Source organism: Arvicanthis niloticus, chromosome 11, assembly GCF_011762505.2.
Source record: "Arvicanthis niloticus isolate mArvNil1 chromosome 11, mArvNil1.pat.X, whole genome shotgun sequence".
NCBI classification, from domain to species: domain Eukaryota; kingdom Metazoa; phylum Chordata; class Mammalia; order Rodentia; family Muridae; genus Arvicanthis; species Arvicanthis niloticus.
In genome coordinates this window covers 47,762,799-47,787,458 of record NC_047668.1, presented here as the reverse complement: position 1 = coordinate 47,787,458, position 24,660 = coordinate 47,762,799, and the positions used below count along the sequence as shown (strand labels likewise).

Below are 24,660 nucleotides of genomic sequence, written 5' to 3'. Positions count from 1 at the left end.
CAACAAGCCACAATGTGACTGAAAATTTCATGAAAAAATGAGGTCATGTCAGAAGGAGAAAAATAGCAGATCTTTAAGAACGAGTGAGCAGAGCAATTTAGGTTTTAAAGAATATGCTCAAATGGACCAGTTATTATTCTATGCACTCTGAGCGGGTCTATACTTGCAACAGCCCTGAGGGGAAAATGTCATCTCATATTTTACTGTTGTAATTATTTTAACCTTGTCCTAAAGCAGATTGCACAGCCTTCATCAGGAACCCGCCCTGACACCGAGTAGGTCTTTCACCTTGGCACTGTCTCAGAAGCATGAGACGATACACAGGATGCTTTAGGATGAGCAGTTATTTTCCAAGCACCTACGTTTGATAAAGGGGCTCTGGGATGAGCAACTTCATCCTCTATCGTGAAGCCTCTTTACTTACATTGGCTCTGAATTTCACTTTTAAGTCTCCTATTAGTGAGCATCTCTTAATTATAAGTTACTGTGGGACTCCACAGCTGGATGTGGAAATCAAGTGGGTACTCAGGTGTGAGATTTAATTAATCTGGGTAAGAAAACTGTAATTCACTGTGAGCCTCCTAATCAAAAGATGCGGGATGAGAGCTTTTAGTCCATGATTTTGTTCTTTTTGGTAGAGAGGCACCAGCCATCAATACTGAGTAGAATCCCACCTCACGATAGTAACTACTGAGGATATAATATTGGCTTGGAGAAGGCCTTACATGGAGCATTTCGCACACTGCAACAAGGACGAGGACAGCTCCCTGAGACTCAGAACTCTGGGCTAACTTCTACAGAGTCACACACCTAAGGTAATGCAGAGCTGGGGTTGGAAACTGGATTTACCAGATTAGACTTCATCAGCAGAGTTACACAAGGGTTGGGAATGCCTCCAGGAACAGAAGAGGAGGAGCAAAAGTAGGAGGGTCAGAGAGACAGAGAGCTCTAAATCACTTTTAAAAAAGGAAAAAAAAAAAGAGATGGGTCATGTTGCTGGGTTGGCTTACTTGTTAGAGAAAGATTTATCAAAATCACACCCTGTAGATATGTATTACTTAATAATTAGAAATAGGTTAAAAGTTATGAAAAAAGCCACACCCCAAATACCTTTAGATATTCAACAATGCATCAGTTTAAGAGAATTTGGATTCTCCATGGATCATTTGTGATACCTGAAGCTGTTCATACTGGCTCGCAAAGGATGAATGTCTCTCTCACATACAAGAGGCATTGTTAGGGCTCTGAGTCATGATTCTGGAGGATCAAGTGCATACCTTCATGCCTTTTGGTTACAGACACTGTCAAAGCTATTGCTCAGGTGTGCCCAGAGTGGGTGGATCATGCACAAAGTCTTGTTATGGCCTGCTCCCGTGATTGCGCCAGTATCCACCTCCCAAACCCAACAGCCCAAGCCCCACTAGGCTCTATCACTTCCTCAATCCCGCCCCCCACATTCTATTCTAACCCCCTGCAGTGCACAGCCGCATGAATAAAGCCACTAACATTACCTGGATCTGCTACCTCAAACTTCAGCACTGTCCCCCTTGTCTCCAGCACACAGCCCATCTCCCATCATGGCACATGCTCTGCTGCTTGCTAAGTAGCTTCACTTCCTTCCAGTCTGTCTTTTCACTCTATATTGTTACAATAATGGATGGTTACAGGTTTCAGAGATAGCACAGAGTAGCACAGAGTAGCACAGAGTAGCACAGAGTTGCACAGACTTGCAGGTTCTCTAGGATGATGCCCTGCTTTGTCTTCTTGTCAAGTTCCTTCCTTTTCTTTTAATTGACCTCAGCTCACATCCTATCACTTCTGGGAGACCTTCATGGTGGAGGGACTGTCCACCCTAGGGCACTGCTTTCTTGGTAAAGCTTCCATGATCTTTATTTTCTTACTGGATTTTTTTCTTTTAGCAGTTTTTCCTTCCTTCCTTCCATCCTTCCTTCCTAACTTCCTTTCTCCCCTTTCTCCCTCCCTCCCTTCCTTCCTTCCTTCCTTCCTTCCTTCCTTCCTTCCTTCCTTCCTTCCTTCCTGTCTTCCTCCTTTTCTTCCCTCCTTCCTTTCCTTTCTTTTTGAAAGAAATAGAGAGACACAGAGACAGGGAGAGACACAGAGACAGAGAGAGACATGGCAGGTGTGTGTATGGTGGATGACTATCTTTTTGTCCTTGGTAATTTCTGTTAGATGTTCCACAGGCACATTTTGAGGGAGTGAGCAGTAAGGAGGACATACATATTTTATATGCATTTTCTCAGGAAAATCAGTCTCATTATCTCTATGTGAAGAGAGTTGATAGATTTATAAGTCTGAGATACAGTCCAGAGATGGCAGAAATGTTTTGCTTAACTGTGTGGAAAATAGCCTGCCCTGATAAAGACAGGTTACCTGTCTTTCTTCATCCTTTAATTTTGAATAACATAAAGGCACAGTCTATGTCTTTCATCTCAGTATCCTTGGTGGCTGGCATAAAGATGACGTGTAGCAATGTTTTTAAATTAATGGGCATGCACACTTCCAACTCATAGGCCTTTCATTCTGGTCTACAGTGATATGAGCCAAGTAATCTTTCTTATTATGGAACCAGAATGGCAGAAAAGGTAAAGTGATGGCAAGACTTTCAGTATTTCCAAGTAGAGTTCCCATAATGTGCAGGGAGGAGAGGCATGCTACTTCTGTCTCCAGCTTACTCTGTGATCTTGGGAGAATCCACCTTCCCTCACACTCATTTTCTCCACTTACAAAGGGAACAAGTTGGGTCAAGTGATCTTTGACGCTCTTCTAGCTCCACCATTGTCTGGTTGGCTGCACACATTTTCTAAATATGAATCACAGACACTCCAGATTGGCTTTTGTCAGCACTTGTCCATGCTGTATTTCTACCTGAGAATCCATCAGCACTGGAGCATTTTTATTTTACAAGAAGGGAGGGGACAGCAAATGTGTTTTATTTTTAAGCTGGTATTCCAGGCAATAAAGGAAAATGCAGCCCCACCCAAGACCAAATGAACTTCTTGATGCCTGAGATGCAGAAGATAGAAGCTCAAGACTGAATACAAAAGGAATAGATAGAGGTTCATGGTGGGCACAAGAACTCAGCGAAGATGGAACCCTTGAACAGAAAGCCTAGTTAGTTGCAAATGGTACTTAGAATAGATGGAGGCTTGTATACTATCTTCTTGTGCAAAAGACTTTTGGGTAGCAGAGTTCACCCTTATACAAATGCTGTCAGAAGGAGATTATCAAAATATCCATTTTATTACTAGTGCTTCAAAGATCAGAGAGACAAGGTGATTTGCCGTTGCTTAATTAGTAAGAAAAGGGTTGGTAAGGCATGATCATAGACCTCTCAGACACTTGGCTTAATGATACAGGCCATCATCTTCTCTTGCCTGGAGGCTTCAACTATCTCAATTGGTTGTCCTGCCATAAGGTTTGTTTATTTCCTGTCCACAACCTATCCTGTTCAGTAGCAGATTCTAGAGTATGATGAATAGACAGGGTCACTGGCAACATCCAGGGAGCTCCTGTAAGAAAGAAAGCCTTCTCCCATACCCACGGCCCCTTCAGCATAATGGTATGTGGTTTGTGTGTGTGTGTGTGTGTGTGTGTGTGTGTGTGTGTGTGTGTGTTATGCAGCTTCCCAGTACATCCCAGGGCCGGCTGAGTTGCAATAGGCACACAGAGCCACAAAGCCAGCTCCTCCCAGGTAATCTGGCAATCATCCTGGTTGGGTCTTAATAAGATTCATCCATAAAGCCTTGGTGGCTGAGATGGAGCAGCCAAGCCACATGTGCAGACACACAGCAGCATAAGTACAATGGGAAACAGGCTTGGACACCAGCCCAGCCTAGCCAAAGGAAGGGCTTTGGGACCCAGGCCTCAAACCTCTGGAACGCACACAAAGCACAGTGGGGTGGAAAACAGCTTGGATGGGAGCCAGGCTAGTTCTAGGGTCGAATTACCAGCTCAGCCTCAGACAAATTAGCTCTTAGCTCCAGCTCTTGGCTTCTTGTCTGTGCATGGAGATAACTGGAAGAAGCTGGTCTTGCTCATGTGTCAGTTGCTTGCTGCTATGGCCCTTTGTTCCCTGTCACCTGTCTGTACCTCAGCGCGACTGCAAGGTTGTGTTTATTCCAGCGTTCTCCATAACACCATATGGAGCTTTTAGTCTTCCTTTTTTTCTTATTCTTAATATAGGTTTCCTGGCTATAATGATGGGAGGCATTATAAACAGAAGCAGACAGAAAACCCTCAGAGCAACTTAGTTTGGCAGGAATTCCTAAGCAAATGCTGCAGGAAAGGGTCTGCTCTGGGTATGGTGGGATATAAATGGGAAAAATGAATCTCACTCACCCTTGAAGGGCTCACACATACCTTAAATACAAAGCATGGCATAAAGATGGTCATAGCTGAAAGCTGTAGTGACAGAGAACAGACAGAGATAGAATCCCACCAGTCAGTCAACCTTATATGTGGCTAAGTCCCAGGTAAAAACTCCACTACACCTGCCCAAATACACGAATCACCCTGCCGCCTTTGTAGGACCCTTTCCCCTTAGAGAGAAGCCAGCTCTTGCAAGCCAGATAAGTACCACCATTAGTTCAACTGTGTCCTACCACTGCATGTCATGGAGAAATGAAAGCAGCCAGAGCAGGATACAGGGAGCTCAAACTCTCTCTGAATCTTCTCCGTTCCTCCTGATATCCCTAATATAGATTCTAGATACTTATACTGGGGACTGGCATACACTTAGGGACAAGAAGCCATGTAGTTAGGGAAGTCCGAAGCCTGAGAGAGAAGGCTCTACATGCTTCTGGTCCAAGTCTTCTGGTTTTAGACTAGAGGATTTGATACTCGGGAAAATGAGAGATTCTCTTAGATCACAGAGGCAGCTGGGGGCTGAACTGTGGTGAGAAGCCTGGGACACTGAGCCAGCTGGTGTCCCACCCCTGACCCTTGCAGTATGTTGTCTCTAAGCCAAAGGCTCAAAGGCTATAATAGCTAAGTATGTTTATCTCTGTGCAAAGAGGTTCAAACGATCCACGTTGTCATTCCGCGAGGGTCCTGCAAACAAATGATTGTGGGTCGCTACTTTCTAAAGAATGTTGAGAGGGCTGAGAACTAAGAGTCATAGTTGCCCAGAATATTGTATAGTGGTTTCCTTTTGAATAAAGGCAATTACTTGAGATCTTGATAATTTTCTCCATTTTTCCCCCCTTCCTCCAAGAGCCAAGTCCTCATAAACAGTATGTCTCAGGGGATAGCAAGGGTGTTGATGGCAGGCTGGCATTTCAGTGCTGTCTGGGAACCAAAGCAGCTTCAGGGAAGAGAAGTCCTTTCTCACAGTATTCTCTGATGCCATCGCCTCAAACCCGAAACCTCGTGGGATTACAGCTGAGGTTCTGGCCCACAAGCTTGAAATAGGCGGTGGGACTCAAGGCTCCATCCTCAGGGACTCAAGATAAAAAGCAAAAGTACGTATTTGATCTATAATGAATGAGAAGAAAAATACTTTGATGGCAGCAACAGTGGCGCTCTTAGGCCAAACGACAAGAGATCCGTTCAGGAAAGTGTAATGATTACATGAAGCTGAAAGTGAAAGTGGACCCCGGGGATCAATCATCCAACTGCTTTGTTTTCTAGCTGGAGACCTGGCGAGGTCAGGGCACTTGTGCCAGAGAACATAGGGAGTTAGTAACAGAGCCCAGTGATACCCTCACCAAGAGCCTTGAACATTGCTGCTGTGATCCTGGGGCACTGAGGTGAACTGCAGGCCCCTACAGAATTGGAAAGAGTCTGTACAAGTGCCCAGGGCATGAAGAGAAACCTCCCTGACTAGACATGTCTCACTCATTCTTTACTAAGTCTGAGCTGTCCCGATGTAGGATACAGACTGAAATCCTGAAGTGGTTCTGGGGCTTTGGAGGGATGACCTACTCTTGACTCCAGACTGGGAGCTGCCAGTCGACTTACTAGATTTCTCAGGAGAGCACACGAAGTCTCTTTAAAGGGCCGTAATGACAGACAGCTATGACAGTGCCATCTTCTTCCAATGTTTTAAAGACACTGGGTCTTAATGAGCTGAGAAGTATTACTCAAACCAAAGCCATGTTGATTCCTTGGTACTTGTCCAAAGCTTTGGAAAAGTTTCTTCTCATTTTGCCGTCTAAGTTGTCAAATTCTTTTTCTTTCTCTCAGGGCTAGATGGATGTCTTCCTTACATTCCACTGAACTGAGTATGAGGATGCAGGAAGTATGTGCTGGACACAGGCTCTGGTTAGAATAAAGCTTCTGATAAATGCAAGTAGGTGTTTTTTGATGTTACTTCAGTCAATGGGGCCTGGGAATCCTCCTTCTCAAATAGAAATGATAATATTTCATTGTGGCGCTGTTACTGGGTAAACAAGATGACATGTTAAGTTCTTCCCAAAACACCTTCCAAGAAGCAGGTGCTCAGCCACAATACCTATTATTAACCCCATCACTGACATAGCCACCAGGCTGATCTAGAATATAGAAAATTGGATGTTTCCAGATTTTGTACAAGAGGAGAAAACATCCAGGAATCACTCTAGATGGCCTCACCAAGTTTGCATGAGCAGAAGTACAGAAGTCTCAGGGCAGAGGAATACTAAGGTGCCTCTGTTGACTCTGCATCACAATTTGAGTAAAAAATGCCCCATAGGGTAATGTGTTTAAGCACTTACTCTCCTGCCAGTGGTGCTGTTTTGTGAGGTGGTGTGTTCTTAGGAACTATGGCCTGGTTAGCAGAAGCAGGTTGCTGGAAGCAAGTGTTGAAGGTGATATGGTTCTGGGCCAAACTGTTTCCTGATCTACTCATATGTAACAATCCCATAGACTCCTGTCACCATCAACCTACTTACCCCATCCAGCTACCATGCCTTCCTTACCATGATGGACTAATCACACCCTCTGACCTGTGAGCCAAAATATAACCTTCCTTCCTAAAGTTGTTTCTGTCATGTTTTCTATCACAGTAAATGTTCTGGTTAGTTTTAATTGCCATCTTACCATGTCCTATAATTGCCTGGGAAGAAAATATCAATATCAATGAATTTTCTAGATCATGTTGCTCTCACTCTCTCTCTCTGCCTCTCTCTTTCTCTCTTTCTCTCTGTCTCTCTGTCTCTGTCTCTCTCTCTCTGTCTCTCTGTCTCTGTCTCTGTCTCTCTCTCTCTCTCTCTCTCTGTTTGTGTGTGTGTGTGTGTGTGCCTGTGTGTCTGTGTTGGTGGAAGGGGGGTTGTCTTGATTGCTCAGTGATGTGGGAAGACTGAGCGTATTGTGGGCAACACCATTCCCTAGGCAAAGGCTTCTGAACAGTATGACAGGAGAAAGTTAGCTGAAAACAAACAAGTAAGCAAGGATACACATGTTTATGTTCTCTCTGCTCTTGTCTGTGGATGTGAAACTTTACATTCCTACCTTGACTTTTCTAAAACAATGGACTGCAACCTGGATTACAAGACAAATAAACCCTCTCTTCTCTAAATTGTTTTTTGTTAAGGTATTTAAAACAACAATAGAAATGAAACCAAGACAGTGACATAGATGTAACTAATACATCGGGTTTCCTTCAAATAAAAGTATTTTATATATGATTGGGCCTAGAGTCAGGAGTAGGTCATCCCTCCAAGGCCCCAGGGCCACTTATATATGAAAAGTCACTTGCAGATCCCACATCTCAGACGAAGCATCAACTGTTGAGCGAATGAGATTTCAACCCAGTTTTTGGCTCAGCTACTGAACAGACGTGCAAGTTGATTAATAGCTGGTGACCTTTCCTCTGGGACTGACTCAAACAGCCACCCACTTTTATGCAACCTGCACCTTATTTTCATTTCCCTGTGCATCCAACCATTCTATGTATTTCTGAGGAATGGCTTCTATGAAAGGAAATGGGCTGTCTTTGGCATTGTGAGAGCCTCACTTGGTTCTATGAGGTAACAGAGGAAACGCTTTCATTAATAATCACAGCCTTCTGTCCAACAGATTGTGTTTTGGGTTGTGCTGCCAAGACCCAGTGGGGAGGGACCATGGCCCTTATCTCAGAGCAGCAGGAAGCTACTGAGAGAGGAATAGGCCAAGACTGTCCCCTGTCACCAGCACATCCTCGACATGGTGTTGGGCTTTGAGCACTGTGGTTGCTATCCTCTCATTGTTTTTGGGTGAGCCTTGGTCCTATGGGAGGGGACAGTGACATGTTCACAAGCCTGCACAGTAGCTGTGTCTTAACCCCCTAATGTTCCAAATCTCAAGCTATTGGATATTCCCTTTTGAGAGACGTTGTACTTACCAGACTTTTGGGATGTTATCACTATAGCAGTTCTAAAAATGTACATTAATTCATACAATGAGGTTGCTTGTTTGTTTTAGTTTTCTTTTACAATTGTGTGTGTGTGTGTGTGTGATCTCAAGAATGTTGGATCTTCCTTCCTTCCTTCCTTTCTTTCTTTCTTTCTTTCTTTCTTTCTTTCTTTCTTTCTTTCTTTCTTTCGTTTTTTCGAGACAGGGTTTCTCTGTGTAGCCCTGGCTGTCCTGGAACTCACTCTGTAGACCAGGCTGGCCTCAAACTCAGAAATCTGCCTGCCTCTGCCTCCCAAGTGCTGGGATTAAAGGCATGTGCCACCACTGCCCAGCTTCTTTCTTTCTTTTTTGATTTTCTTTCTAATATGTGGGTTCTTGGTATTGAACTTAGGTTGTCAAGCTTGATCATAAACACATTTACATCTGAGCCATCTGTTTGACTATGAGCCCTGCACTCTGTAGGCTCAGTTGCCCTTGAACTTGTGGGTGATCCTTCTGCTTCTCATCTCTAAGAACTAGGGTTACAGGCATAAACCAGCATGTCTGGCTGTCTGGATCTTTAGTAGAGATAATTCTCAAATTCTCATGTGAAGAAAGCTTTCTGTAAGTAAAATGTTCTAGTGGGAAGAAATGTGGTGCTGAAATCAATCAATTAATCCCCCCTCATTTATTTGTTTTGAGACAGGGCATTATGTAGCCCAAGATGGCTTTGAACTTGCCACTTATAGTTTATGCAGAGCCAAGATTAACACAAGTGTGTACCTGATGTCCTCAAAAGAAAAATCAGAGGACAAAAGACATCACAACAACCTAGTAAGCTGAGAAAACAGGTCACAAAGTGGTATGTGTAGTATCACCTTGCTCTACTTTATATACACACTTGCCTAGCTTACATACAAAGGAAGCTTAGGCACATTCTAATTTACATTAAAATTATAACAGTGGTTGTAACTGTTGGCCATACAATTGTGAGACTATAGCATGCATGGGCGTGTGTTCTGTTGGGCTGAGTTGTGGGTCCTGCATGTCTGCCGCCACAGGCAGCTGGAGCCGCAACTCAGGAGGCAGAAGCGTGGGAAGTTGACTGAGTTCACTCCATACGCACTAGGTGGATGTTGGGCTGTGAGAAGCGTCAGGACTCCACCCTGGCCTGGAGAGAACACAGTTTGAGACCCTGCATGGGCCGGAGCTTTTGGGTTGGAGATCTCCAGGCCAGGCGGCTGCCAGAGACCACCATGGGCTGGACTGATCCGCGGCCGGGAGTTGGGGGGATGGAGGGTGGGGATGAGACTCTTGGTCATGGCAACTCACTTGGCTGGGTCATGGCTGGCTTGGCCAGCATTCTTGAGTTGGCAGGCCTCCAAGGCTGGAACACAGAGAGGTCGGCTGGGAGATTAGGCAGTGGCTCAGTAGTTGAAGACCTTCCCCTCGGTTCCCCATGGTGGGCCCCAAAGATAAGAAGTAGTCCATGGTTTTAAAAGGTTTATTGTCGTGGCGAAAAGCTGTACCCCATGTTCTCAGGGCGGGCCTCAGGTTAAATACCTTTTGCAAGTAGGAAGAGGTTCTGGGAAGGAATGCTTAATTGCCTATGCCCTCTGGCCTTTAGGTATCTCATGAATATGGAGATGTCTTGAGGCTCTGTGGCCTGTAGTCATGCCCGCTATGTTTGGAGAGGCTAGTAGGGGCATTGTCCTAAGTGCCTGAAAGGCATGGATGGATGGAGATTTTCAGTTTCATGTCAGGAGCCTGGAGTCTGGGAGCATGGCAAAATGCATGCCATCCCTTGCAGGGAAACCTGCTGGGTCTCCAGCCATCTCTAGCCAGTGGTTCACCAGAAACCATGCTGCCCCTCACAGGCCACTGCCCTACATACAATGCTGGCATTTCACTCACTCCTGTATCTCTCTGGGTACGTACAACATTAACAGTCAGAAATGAAACAGGCTACGATCTCTGTTTCACCAGACACACAGCAGTTTTTGCAATATTGGGTTGAGAACTGTGCTGTTGTTTTCCTCAGTACTGCTCAGTTTTTAAAAATAATTCATGACATCACGTCAGGTTTCCCTGGTAGCCACATACCCTCTGTTCTGACACCATCAATGAGTTGAATGAAATGAATACAGTGTTACTTAAGAGAACCCAGGAAGGTTTCTCAACACCCCAGAGAAGGTGGGATAGTGAGAAATAATGTCCGAGGAAACGTCTACCTGACTGGACCAGGGACTGCCAGAGACTCAACTCTCAGAGGCTTTGTTTTGTCAACTCTGATTAACAATGTTTTCAGGCTGGCACCATGCTTAAAATTTTACATGTTTGCTATATGTAAGTGAGGAATAAGATTCTGAACACCACAGTAGAGGCCGAAGCACCACAAGATGCTGTTTAACAATTGAAATTCTAAAATAGAAAATTCAAAGGGAGGGACAGATGGACCTAAGTCCAGGTCTAGAGTTGCCTGTTAAAGTGCTGAAAGCATCTATTTGCAGGACAAAAGAGAGAACTTAGAAGGCCCTGAAAACCATTAAGTTCTCCAAGACAACATAATCTGCCCTTGTCCCAGGAAACACTGAGTGAGGATTTACCTGAAAGTGAAGCCCACCATTTAGGGGAACCCAGCCTGCAACTTTTGGCTTCAAAACCTGTAGATAATCTAAGGCAGCTGTTCTCAACCTGTGGGTTGTGACTCTTGTGGAGGCCGAACGATGCTCTCACAGGGTTTGCATATCAGATATGCTGCATATCAGATATTTACATTATGATTCATGACAGTAGCAAAATTACAGTTAGGAAGTAGCAATGAAAATAATTTTATGATTGGGGTTCACTACAACATGAAGAACGGTATTAAAGAGTCACAGCATTAGGAAGGTTGAGAATCATTGTTCTAAGGATATATTTTTTCTAGAGCCCCACCAAACCTTGTGGGTTGATCTATTATTCTATAGCTTTGAGGAGCTCGTACTTCTCTGAAGCACCAGGGCCATGGTTCAGACTTATACTTTGCTTCTCTGTTGCTGTGAAGCAACAGTGACTGAAGCCAACCAGTGCGAGGCAGGGGTTCAAGACTTATTGGGCTGACAATTCCATGTTGTAGTCCATCATAAAGGTAAGTCAGGCAAAGAATTCAAGAAGGAACCTAGAGGTAGAAACTGAAGGAGAGGCCATGAAGGGGTGCTGCTTACTGTCTTGCTCCCCATGGTTTTCTCACCCTGCTTTCTTATAGCACCCAGGACCACCAGTCCAGGGGTGGCATGTTCACAGTTGGCTGGGCCATTCTACATCAAACATTAATAAAGAAAATGCCCCCACAGACTTCCCCATAGGCCAATTTGGTGGAGGAAATTCCTCAGTTGAGGTTTCTTCTTTGCAGATGATCCTGGCCTGTGTCAAATTGACAAAACCCTAACCACCACATAGTCCTAACTTGTCAGGGTTTATTTGAACAACTATTACAAAAGCCTAGGTTTTCCCTGAACTTCAGCTTCCTCATGTCCAAAATTCTACTACAACACAAAACCTTCTGCCTTCCCTAGTGAGACACGTCATTGTAAGAACCCACCTGTGGATGCTGCTTACAAACGAGACAACTGTTTCTAGCACCTAACTGAGTATGTTTTTAAGGATATGTGAGATATATAGAAAAAATGAGCATTTTTAAACAGGGACAAAGGAAGGGAGTGAATTTCAAGCCCCCTAGCCTGAGGGAGTAAGACACCTGTTGCTGAGCAGCCAATAGAGGGTACAGAAAAAGGAAGCTGAAAAAAGAGGGAGGGATGCCGCATAGGAGAGACACACCCAAATGCTCTTTCTTAGAGCTTCAGTCATATTTCTCAAAGGCTGTGAGAGGGCTGCTGACCCTCTTTGATGTGTGGCCAGTTCTGAATTAGGCTCACCTTGTCCTTGATGAACCTTTGTGAAGTATCCAGCAAGGCTGGAACAAAGCATTTCATTATGGTACATGAGAAATATCTTGGCTGCAAGGGACAATGCCAAGGCTAGGAAGACTAAAATTAGACCTTCCGGTTCTGTTTGACTTGGCAGTCTTGTGTGCAGGCTGCTAATATGGCACCCTCCCTCCTAGCCTTGGGCCTTCTGAGAGCACAGGTAACAGGTGTTGAAGGAGATGAAATGCTGCTTCTTTTGATACCCCATGGGGATGACAAATGCTTCTGGGCCCATATCACTGTCACTTGGAACAGAACGTTAAGCAATACTTATTTTTTACAAAGCTAATTTTCAGACTAAGATAAAAATGCATTGTTTGTTTCTCATTAATCTAATGTCCTTCCATGTTGAAACCATTAGGGAGCCTCGAGACAACCATGGAGTATGTTTGAACCTTGCAGGTGTTTATCTGAGAATTTTCAATTTCACCCTGTGTAACCACTTTAGGATCCAGGGATTTGGTTATCCCTGCCACAGATCATGCTGTGGAGTAGCGTGCTCTTCTCAGAGGAGCCAGGCCTCGTGCCACATTGAGAAGGCACACCTGTTAGCTGGTGCTCCGGGGAAAGTTACCAAGTCTCTCTCCTCATATTCAATCAACATTAAGTTGTGCATATAAATAACTACTTTGAACTACAGAATGAAACACCGTATCTATATGACTTATGCAATAACAATAAGGACAGCAGTTTACAATGTTGAAGACATATGGTGTGCTCATGGATTGTTTTCTTCAATAGCACATGTATGTATAAGTATATTTTTATGTTTGTGTGTATGTATAGGTGTTCTGTCCAGTTTTATGTTAACTTGACAAAAGCTAGAGTCATTTCTCTTATGGACAAAAATGCCTCCCTAAGATTGTGCTATAGGCAAGCCTGTAGGGCATTTTCTTAATTATGATTGATGTGTATGTGGGGGAAAGGCATCCCATTGGACATGGTACTATCCCTGGGCTGGTGGTAAGAAAGAAGGCTGAGCAAGCCATGAGGAGCAAGCCGGTAAGCAGCACCTCTCCAAGGCCTCTGCATCAGCATCAGCATCAGCAACAGCATCAGCATCAGCATCAGCATCAGCATCAGCATCAGCATCAGCATCAACTCCTGCCTCAGGTTTCCACACTGTTTAGGTTCCTATCCTGACTTCCTTCAATGATGAACAGCAATATGGTAGTGTAAGCCTAATAAACCCTTTCCTCCCCAGGGAAGGTGTTTTATCACAATAGTTACTATAAAAATTAGTTAGAGTTACTAGTGTGACCCAAGTGTGTGTGTGTGTGTGTGTGTGTGTGTGTGTGTGTGCGCGCGCGCGCGTATGCATGTACCTATGCATGCAGTAGCCAGAGGATAAAGTTTGTTGTCTTCTTTAATCACCCTCTGTCTTATTGTTTGAGAAAGGTTCTTTCACTTAACCTGGAGCTCAGCAGGGATGCTAGGCTGGCTCTCCCATGAGCCCCAATGATCCTCCTGTTTCTGCTGCCTCAGCTCTGGGACTATAGGTAGATGGTCCATGCCATGTGGATGCTGGGGGTCTAAATTCAGGTCCCCATGCTTGTCTACCAAGCAATCTGTCCGTTGATCTCTCTCTTTGGCCCACCCTTCTGACAGTTTGATGAAGTAGATCCCACCATGTCTTTCATTTTTGGCCAGGAAATTCACCTCTGCCAGGTTACATAGTAATAATGGAAGCCCTGGAATCTGAACCTGTTAGGTAACAGTTACACTGTTGTACATGTTGCCTCAGTAAAGGAGGCAAGACATGACAGGTAGAATAGAAGCTGCCATTTCAGTGTAATACCTCACAGCTCTTCTTGCCTAGGTGCTATCCTTTCTATGATCCAGTCTCTTCATGTGAAATAAGCTTTAAAGGCACACAGCAACCCAGTCCCTTATCTCCCCGTTGCCTGCTTCCAGTCTTCAGTAGAGGGAGGGAGGGTTTGGGTACAAAATGCAAAAGCAGCAACTCAAAGGGTAAAGAGTGTTCGGTCTACAAAAGCAAAGAGTCTGCAGAGGAAATATGAGCTCCCCTCAAATAAATGCAGGACTTACTGGCACAAAAATAGTCATATAGATCAGCATAACAGGATGGAGAGGCTAGGAATAGACGCAGCTATGCATAATCACTTAATATAAGATGAAGGAAGCTTTTCAGATCGAGGAGGGAAGAAAACATATTTTGTATGTGACCTCATCATCCCTTGAGAGCAAATTTGATGAAAAAAAAAAAAAAGTAAGTTAACCACACTATATGTTCTATATTTAAAAATCATTAACATTTGGCATAAAATGTTGCAAGCTATAGCATTAAATTTTAATATGAAGGCAAGTCAAGAGAAACTATTAGAAACTGAAAATCTAGAGAAAATATTCACAGCTCTGTATTTGTACGCTTGTATATAAATATATACAAATCATTAAGGTAACCACCAACATCAGAAAAGAAATGAATGACTGAATGCGAATGGATAAATCTCAAGAGTAAACACAAATAGTACAAACTGGGAGAGCCATGACTTTTTTTCTTAAGGTCAGGATGGCTTTTCCTGACTTAAATGCAATAATAACAACTATAAGGCTAATAGACAAATGTGCATAAAACTTCAATGTTTCAGGAGTCTAAAAAAAAACCAGGTAAATATAAATAACAGTGTAGAGAAATACATGCAATATAAATGTCTTTTAAGGACTAAAGAAGCTTAAAAAGAAAGGAAGTGGGGACAACCTGGGCAAAGCACAGGAGCAGAATGTAAAGAAAAGATGAAATATCAATGGTAAATTTTCTCCTATAGAGAAATGTGGTTAAATTATGTGTTGTTCACTAGAAATGCCCAAAAATCATAAAGCATCACATTCATTTAGTCCAAGGTGGGAGTGGGGGAGATAGATAGATAGAGTTGTATGTACATGTGTATGCACATATGTGTATGTATGTTTGTTTGTGTGTATGCACATGGAGACCAGAGGTTGACATTGGGCATCTTCCTGTATTCTCTTCTTTGTTCTTGAGATGGAGTCTCTCACTGAACCTCAAGCTTGATGATCTGGCTAGGCATCCAGCGGTTTCAATTCACCATCTGGGCACTGGATTATAGAGATGTGGTGTTTTTGTGTGAAAGTTGGGATTTGAACTCAGGTCGTCATCCTTTCACAGCACTTTACCTATTGGGGCCACCTCACCGGGCTCTGGAGAAGGTAGCTTAAGGAAATAACCCAAGGAGGAAAAGTGATAGACAGGGATATGTTTGTTTCAACTTGATAATCGTAAAAGTGCTAGACTATAACCATTCCCCATTAGGGAAGTGGGTGGTAAATTACAGAATGCTATCTCAAGGAAATAAAAATATGAATGCAATGTTGGAACACTGAAAATTGCTTATGATATGCTAAGTGGAAAAAAGATAAATGCAAGATTAAAGTGCTCTGTAATTACCACGTATACACAAAGTAAAAATTGTTCCCCCCCACCTTTTTTTTTCTTGAGTATGAAGTATGTGCAGAAACCATGCTATGTATGAGAAGACAGAATGAGATAAAGTGTTTATTTCCTGTGCAAGCCAGTGATTCAACAAGGGAGAGACACATAATATGCAAAGTAATTAATTGCAAGTTACAAGAGAGAATCACAAATGCATTCTCATAACACAGAGGGCTCTGTGCTAACAAAAGAGTGTTAAATCCTTGTATAAAGCATCCTATAGGCTACCTTATTAACTTATATTTGAACAGAGAACCTGAAAGACTCTCTGGAAAATTCTAACAGATGTTCTCTCTTATAAAATTGAGAACCTTGAGCTGTGGAAAGAGTAAGCAAATAATTTTACATTAGACAGAGAACTGCACTTTGAACTCGGGCAGGTATTTTCAATTCAGACGCTTTTCATTATTTTCTAGCGTGCCTATAGAGAAGGAACCTCCAGAATACCCAGATGTAGGTGGTCCCATTTAAGCTAATGATAGATGGAAGTTGTTTTCTCATGGTTTGAGGGCTCAGTTCTTTTTCTCCCATTTCAGCCTGGGAGGTGACAACAGCAGCCCTGGAATTTCCTCCAGGAATCCTTTATTCCTTTAGTTGACCATATTGAGCTGTTTCACTTTTAGCACAAAAAGTTTATGGATTCATTGAGTGAAATAGTAGAGTGTTAAGGGTCTCTCCTTTCCCATGTCCAGCCCAAGGATCAGCTGTTGCAATAGGAGAACGGAATGGAATCAGGGAAGGTAAACAAACGAGGACACCAGGACACTCTTGTGGGACTTTTAATTACCAAGAGAACCCCAGGATAGTTCCTTGTTCTGCTTAGTGCATCCTTTAACAAAAACAGTTGTGCATGATATAATCATATTTTGGGCAGCAATGATGGTCCCAAATGATTATAATGGAGTTGAAATTTTCTAATGGTCTAGTGACATTACAGCCATCTAACGTACAAACCAGACATGGTGGTACATGCTTGAAGTCCTAGCTACATGGGAGGTAGATGAAGAAGGATTAGGAGTATAATGTTGTCCTTGGCTACAAAGGTAAGTTTGAGGCAAGCTTGGCTACATGAAATCCTCTCAACAAACCGAAAGAACAAAATCGCTTTTGCTAAGTGATCATGTTGTCAAATTGTCTTCTAAATATTCTGCTTATGCTCAGACTTGGGTGCTCTTGGCCTTAAAGAGACTTCTTTCTTTCCCCTCAATGGGTAGCTGTCAATGGAGAGATACATGACTGGTCAAAGTGCTAAGAATAAGAGACTTAGTGATCATCCCTAAAGGGGACATCTATATTTACCTCACCATTACTAAGGATCAGGCAACATCACAGAAGAGGAGGAAAGACTGTAAGAGCTAGAGGATGTAGAGTGCTGTGTAATGTTGTCGTCTGGATATGCCATAGATACCTCTCTCATAAACTCCCAGGAGCGGTGGTTACCTGTCAAATCAAACCAGCTAAAGTTCTGTCTGTGGAGTAGTGATCTCCAGGCCCTGCCCTTTACTGAGGAGCTATTGGCAATTGTTAGTGGCTGGGAAAGGGAGAATACCTTTTTTAAGGCTCTGGTGAATGGTAGATGTCCTGTGCTCCAGTGGGTGTTCTCCTTGCTCCCAACATATTGGCAATACTAACTGGACTTAGCGAAGACACACACACACACACACACACACACACACACACACACTCACTTACTACACACACATATATATATATTCATATATAAAAATATATATGAATATATATATATATATATTCACTCATCTATCTCATATTTACTCTTTTTCTTAATTGTTACCAAGTGGTCAGGTTGAGCCACTGACCTGTATCATGTCTGATTGTTTAACTGCATTCTAGGATTCTTGCCCAATGATGAAATTGCCTGAGGATAAATTTCTCAGCTTGTATTCCTTTCAATAAATGATGAATGATTATGCTCATAAAATTTTATGGTCTATATTTGGTTGCTCTATTGAAAGGACTAATGTTAATGTGCCCAAAGAGTTTCTAGCTAGAAAATTAGTTTAAATTTGAACAAGAAAAATGAAAACAAAAATAAGATGTGTGATTCAGTAAGAAAGTGGAGTTATAAGCATGCGGTGACAGTCTCCTCTAAAGCTGTGGTTCAGGAAACGTTGCTTCATGAAAGAACATGGTGGTTCATAAGAGGTCTTCATATGGCTAGGAGAACTGGAAGTTCTGGGTTTTGTACAATTGTTTATAAACAATGTAGGGGCAGAAGGAAATTTTAATCACTGAACTCTGATGACTTTTGTGTAGAAGTATATCTCTCATTTATACCTATTATCTTTTTTGATTATCTGCTGTCTATTTATTATCTATCAATTATCCATCTCTATTATCTCTCTGTTCATCTCTATCTATCTATCTATCTATCTATCTATCTATCTATCTATCTATCTACATCTATCTATTATCTATCTATCTATCTATCTATCATCATCATCTGTCATCTATCTATTTATCTATCATCTATCTATCATCTATCTATCTATCTATCTATCTATCTATCTATCTATCTATCTATCTATCTTTCCATCATCTATTGAACAAGAAGAGGACTAGGATAGGGTTGACCAACACTCTTTGAGTATGGATTATGTAGCTGGACACATTTCAAAAGCCCAAGTTAGGTAGAACAATGAGATACATGAGGAATCGGAAGAAAAAAATAAGTATTAACTCAAACCTGAGTTGACAGTTTTCTTGGTGTTCAAGTTAAGCTGATTGTCAGGATGGTATGTTGGCCTTTTGAGAACTGCATTCAGACATGTAGCAGTTCAAAGCAGAATCTTCTAATTCATTAACTGAGAGGGAATCTAAAAGATCCTGCTGTAGATCAGTTCTTTCCTTTTCCACATAGTGTAAAAAACAAGCTAGAGAGGAAGTAACTTTTTTAAAGCATTTAGAAAACAACTGTGGCAAATCTTGGTTCCCAATCCCGTGATCTTGTTAAATTCAGCTTTCCCCAGTCTATCAATGAGACAAGTAGGCTGCAGAAGAGACAAGTTTACTTATCTTGCAGAGTCATATCAGGTATCAGGCATGGAGGGTGTAGCTGGCAGGATGCAATATGACTAAATAATTTAGGGGAGAGTCATGAGCTTGCAACCTTAGTTAGGAATTTAGGAATCAGCAATGAGTCCTCATCCTTTGTGCCCTAATCAGTTAGAAATGTTGTTATTTCTAACAGTGAATCCACTCTATGTCCTCAATCCCCCCCTTTTCCCCCCATGAGACTCAGGTGGAGAGGCATGGGACATGAGCGGGATTCGAACACGCAGAGGCAGAGAGAGAGAGAGAGCAGAGGGCCCGCGCCTTCTGCAGGAGGCCGCCTTAGCCGCTGCGCCACCACCGGTTCGCTCCTCAATCCCTTTTACTCTACCTCATTTCTGACACAAAATATTTTGTGACTAGTACCTAATTAGTCTTCATTCTTCCTCTCTTGACATTGCTACCATGGCTATCTAACTAGAATGAACACCCAACCATTCTAGGCATTTGATGGATCTTTTGTGAGATCTTTAGGAGCTTCCCTGATGTCCATGAATTTTTAAGCATGGTGTCTGTTTTAGTTAGGGTTTTACTGCTGTGAGCAGAAACCATGACCAAGGCAACTCTCATAAGGACAACTTTTAATTGGAGCTGGCTTACAGGTTCAGAGGTTCAGTCCAGTATCATCAAGGTGGGAGTATGGCAGTATCCAGGCAGGCATGGCATAGGAAGACCTGAGAGTTCTACATCTTCATCTGAAGGCTGCTAGCAGAATGCTCACTTCCAGGCAGCTAGGACTAGGGTATTAAAGTCCATGCCACAGTGACACACCTACTCCAATAAGGCCATACCTCCTAATAGTGCCACTCCCTGGCCCAAGCATATATAAACCATCACAGTGTCTTTACTACCCCAAAATCTTACTCCCAGGCTATGTTTTCTTGTTATACTCCCAGTCTTGGCATGTTGAAAATCATATTAATATTTGATCATGTCTCTATTAACACAGTAGGAGCTTATTGAATAGACAAATAGGTGAAAGTAAGATTGAAGATATTTCTTTTTTAAACTGCAGCTAATTTTTCTTTTATTGAAAATAGATTTTTTTAAAAAAAGAAAACAGATTTTTCTTATATAATAAGTCCAGATTATAGATGCCCAACATCTACTCCTCCCGGTTTCTCCCTATTTTCCTTCTAATCTGGATTCATTTCCTGTCTTTCAGAAAAAAATAAAACAAAAACTAACACAGATGGTACAAAGCAAACAGAAGGAAAAGAGCCCAAGAAAAGGCACAAGAAACAGACATAGATGCAGAGACCCAGTTCTTTGCACACTCAGGACTCCCATAAAAAACACTAAACTGGAAGCCATAATATATACGCAAAGGAGCTACAGGATAGAAAGAAGGAAAGAGAAAAAAAATTCCTGACATGACATTATAAAACAGGGAAGCTCCAAAGATGTCGAGTTCTTCTTTTGTCATCTACTGCTGCGTGTGCAGACACTCTTAAGAGTGATTTGCTGCCCCAGTTATATTCTGGTAGAATACACTAAATTTTCATTTATAAATGGCTATAAATTGTTTCTGAGTTAGGGATAGGGGCATGTGTCCATTTTTCCTTTCAGCTTCAGGACCCCAAGTGGTAAAGACCCACATAGGCCCTGTGCACGCTGCCTCAGGCTCTGTGATGTGTGTGTTGCTCCTGTTGCGTTTAGAAGGCCTTGTTTCCTTGGTGTCCTCCATCCTCTCTGGGTCTTAAACTCTTTTTGAATTCTCTTCCACAGGTTTCCCTGAGCTTTGCCGGGAGGGATTTGATGGTCACATCTGTTTAGGGCTGAGTGTTCCATGGTTCCTCTCCCTCTCTCCCTCCTCCCTCCTCCCTCTCTCCCTCCTCCCTCCTCCCTCCTCCCTCCTCCCTCCTCCCTCCTCCCTCCTCCCTCCTCCCTCCTCCCTCCCCCTTCCCCTCCCCCTCCCTCTCCATATCCCTCTCCATCTCCCTCTCTCTCTCTGCACAATGCCTGGCTGTGGGTCTCTCTGTATCTGTTCCCATCTGGTGCAGGAGGAAGCTTCTCTGATGATAGCTGAGCACTTTGATCTGTTTCTCTGTCTTGAGTGGACATTTCTTAATTTTATAGATAGTTCAGTAATTCATCTTCTCTAGGTCTGCTCACCCCTCAGATGAGTACTATGTCTGTCTTGTTCACTAATGGATGTGCAGTGTTTAACAGTTGAAAAGACACGTTGATGGGTGGATGAATGAATAAACCATTGCAATAGAGATTTTGTGTATTTGTTACAGCTAGGTAGACGTATCAATCACCCACATTTGTGGGAATTCACAAAGGCTTCCACAAGAAACATCTTTGTGATGGATGAGTAGGGCTGTCAGGCAGAGAGTATAGTTACAACAAGGTGTATCATGGCATGCTCAGGCATGATCAGACAGAAAAAATACTACTGGAAATTTTCAGGAGGGCAGGATAACCCACTGGAAAGGGTCAATCGGAATAGCATTACGTCCCACTGTCTGTGTGACATTGATTAAGCCCCAGAAGCTCTCTTAGCTTTCACAATCTCATGCTAAAAGGAATTGCAAAGATGAAAAATAGGTGGATGAATACCAAATGATGAATGGCATAGAACAATCATCCTCCCACCCCTAGTCTGCCTTCTCTTCTTTTTAGTGTATATTACATTGTTTAGTGAAAGTATATTGGGCTGTTCCAACAACTATATAAATGCCCAAGCCTTTCCATTGAGTGCTCTCTGCAGACTCTAAGCTCCTATCCACACATCTCATCTAATCTCGTTGCATATGCCAGGAGTGAGTTGGCTCTAGCTCAGACTAAAATGGGAATTGGCTATGGAGCTAGAGGAAGCAACGTGATACTTATTCTCTGTCTTAGGGTTTCTATTGCTTCAATGAAACACCATGACCAAAAAACAAGTTGAGGAGAAAAGGGTTTATTTGGCTTACACTTCCATATTGCTTTCATCATTGAAGGGAATCAAGATGGGAATACAAACAGAGCAGGAACCTGGAGGCAGGAGCTGATGCAAAGATCATGGAGGAGTGCTGCTTACTGGCTTGCTTGCTGAGGCTTGCTCAGCCTACTTTTTATAGAATCTAGGATCACCAGCCCAGGGATGGTACTACTCACAACGGGCTGCTCACTCCCCATCAATCACTAATTTTAAAAAATGCTCTACAGACTTGCCTGCAACTGAATCTATTGAGGCATCTTCTCAACTGGGGTTCCTTCCTCTCAGATGACTCTAGTTTGTGTGTCAAGTTGACACGAGACTAGCTAACATATCCTCTACGGTTTTTATTAATTTACTTAACACCTAAAGTTCTTATTCATTTACCACCGATATCTTACTGCATTTCCACAGTGAGAGCTTGTTACCCCCAAAGCTTTGGAGAATGAAAGAATTACTACTACTTATACCAGCAAAACAGGCATTTTTCTCAGGACTATTCTAAGATAATCTGGGCATATTCATCTACCCTTCTTACCTCATCCCCTGTCATAGTTTCCCTGGATGACTATTCCTTAGTAATGCTAACCTTGAAACGGTCTCTGGCATGGAGAAATCATTCTCATATCGGGCCCTTTGCATGATCTTTTCTCTTGCTATAGAATTTATTTTTCCTGACAGCATGTATGGCTGGCTTGTCACCATTCAGGGCCATGCTTGCATGTCACTTCTTAGGTCTTTCTGACCACTTAAATGTGTCCTCCAACACACTGATAGGTTCCACGTACATTACCTGGATTTATGTTCTTGTATAGTACACAAAAGTAATATAAAGGACTATCTAAGCTTACTGAATATTTTTATTAACGTATATGATTATTATCTGTTTTGCTAGGGAGATTGAAGCCCTGGCCTATTTTGGTCATCTCTATTTAGGTCTAGATCAGTTTGTGCTACCAAACAGATTAAATGAGTGGCATGCATTTCTGTAATTTAAAGATACAATCTCCCTGTCTTCATAGCAACATTTGATAGTCACTACAGAAAGTGCGCATTTAATATCCAAGCAAGAGGATGTCTGTCAAATTGGTTGACAGAAAGATCAACTTCAAGTTCTCTTGACCAGTTTGCCTGCTCATGACTTAAAAGGGCTATGCACTGGGTTCCCGATTACTGTCAGATTCAAGGAGAAATGCAACAAATTTCTAAAACCAGATTAGATAAATTCTAAACCAGATTAGAAGTTAAGATGTTGTTTAGATAATTACGATTCATTGTCTTGGGTACCTGGAGAAAAAACTGGCTCAGGTAACAAAATGGAGTGGTCAGTTTGACTCAGTTCATTGTTAAAAGAAAGGCTCTTGATATTCTGGATATTTTCCCATTGTGAATCAATTCTTTCTCAGCAACATCAGACTGGTTTTGGAGAGAATTTTTAATCACCCAATTTTGAATAATGGAAAAAAATCACTGGCTCATTTTGAGTAAATTAGTTTTACCATTTTGGCAATTAATTAGCCTTTTGAAGACTTAGTTTTTATCATCCATAAAGTTGTGATAATACTGCCTCAGAGGAATTTTGTAAAATTAAAGGTAACATAAGAAATGAGCCAAACAGAGTGGCTAATGAAGGAGATGCTCACAACCTTTTCAGTTCGTCCCAGGAGACTGTGTCTGTATGTTACATTTGCATCTGTAAAGCAGCTTTAAGTTTCTAGAAATTTATAGGTACTCATTCTTATTAAAATTATGAATCCAGACACAGTCAACTCCTGTTATTACTGACTTTCACATTTGAAATTTCAACTATCCTAGTAAATTTTTGCCTTTAAAAAGCAGGGACTAAAATAATGTAAAAAGAATTGATGATTTCAAGATTTCATGGGATAATAGGTGCCTATAAGGAAAGTATATTTCATATAAATGTCGCTAATACATGATTGTTCAGAGAAATAAAATTAGGTTTTTACTTAACATCAATCAGAAAACAGATGAAAACCCAAACAAATAATACGGACAAATTGTGATTAAGAGATTGATAAATGTAACTACCTCAAAATGTAAAACTTTGTTCTTAAGACAAAAGCAAGCATGAATGAGGGTAAACAGATGGGAGCTAAGAGAACTTTTCTGCAATGATTATAACACAGGGGTTGTATTCAGAACAGGTTAAGTATCCCAAGCAATGGAGAAGAAAGGACAAAGAATCCTAATGAAGAATAGGTAAGTCCTATGACGAGATCATTTACACAGAAGGATAAAACTAAAATAATTACGAAGCACAAAAGAGGTTTTTCTATCAGCTTGTAAAACTTATTTTAAGCATGTGGATACCAAGTGTTTGCAACGATGCGGAAAAATATCTTATTTATCTAATGTGTAGCTAGAGGGAATCTAAACTGCTGATTCTTTTTTTTTTTTCATTTTTGTTAGGACATTATTACAATAGGACTGTCCCCGACTCTGAGTGCTATGAGAACGTTGTCAAGTTTTTACCTCTATAATGGTGAGAAAGTGAAGCATAAGCTATGCATCTGAACTCTGAATTTTGATCTTTTTTTTTTTTTTTTCTGGGCTAGCAAAATCTCCAGATACTGTCTGGAGAGCCTGGGCAATGGGGGGGGGCTACAACTCCCCATAAGACCTATGGGGAGTTACTTATGGGACAAGTAACTACTTTGTAGCCAACTGTGCCGCTGCTGCAGGTTATGGATAGAGATGATATTCAACATTTGTTATAAAACAGGCTTCATATAAGTTGACATAGGCCAATATATTCTGAGTATTTAAGGTACATGAGATGAAGCTAGGTTAGGGGTATGAAATTCTGCTTTGACTTATGATATTTTCATCTTACGATAGTTTTTTTTTTTTTTTTATTTAACCTCATTATAAATTGAGGAGCTTCT

The 24,660-nt window shown here is 42.0% G+C and overlaps 1 protein-coding gene across 3 annotated transcripts in view; it reads right to left on the bottom strand.

Annotated features, from left to right (window-relative positions):
• The window catches only part of Vsnl1 (visinin like 1), a 119,743-nt gene that overhangs the window by 68,703 nt on the left and 26,380 nt on the right, over positions 1-24,660 (bottom strand). The gene's annotated exons all lie outside the window — the stretch shown is intronic.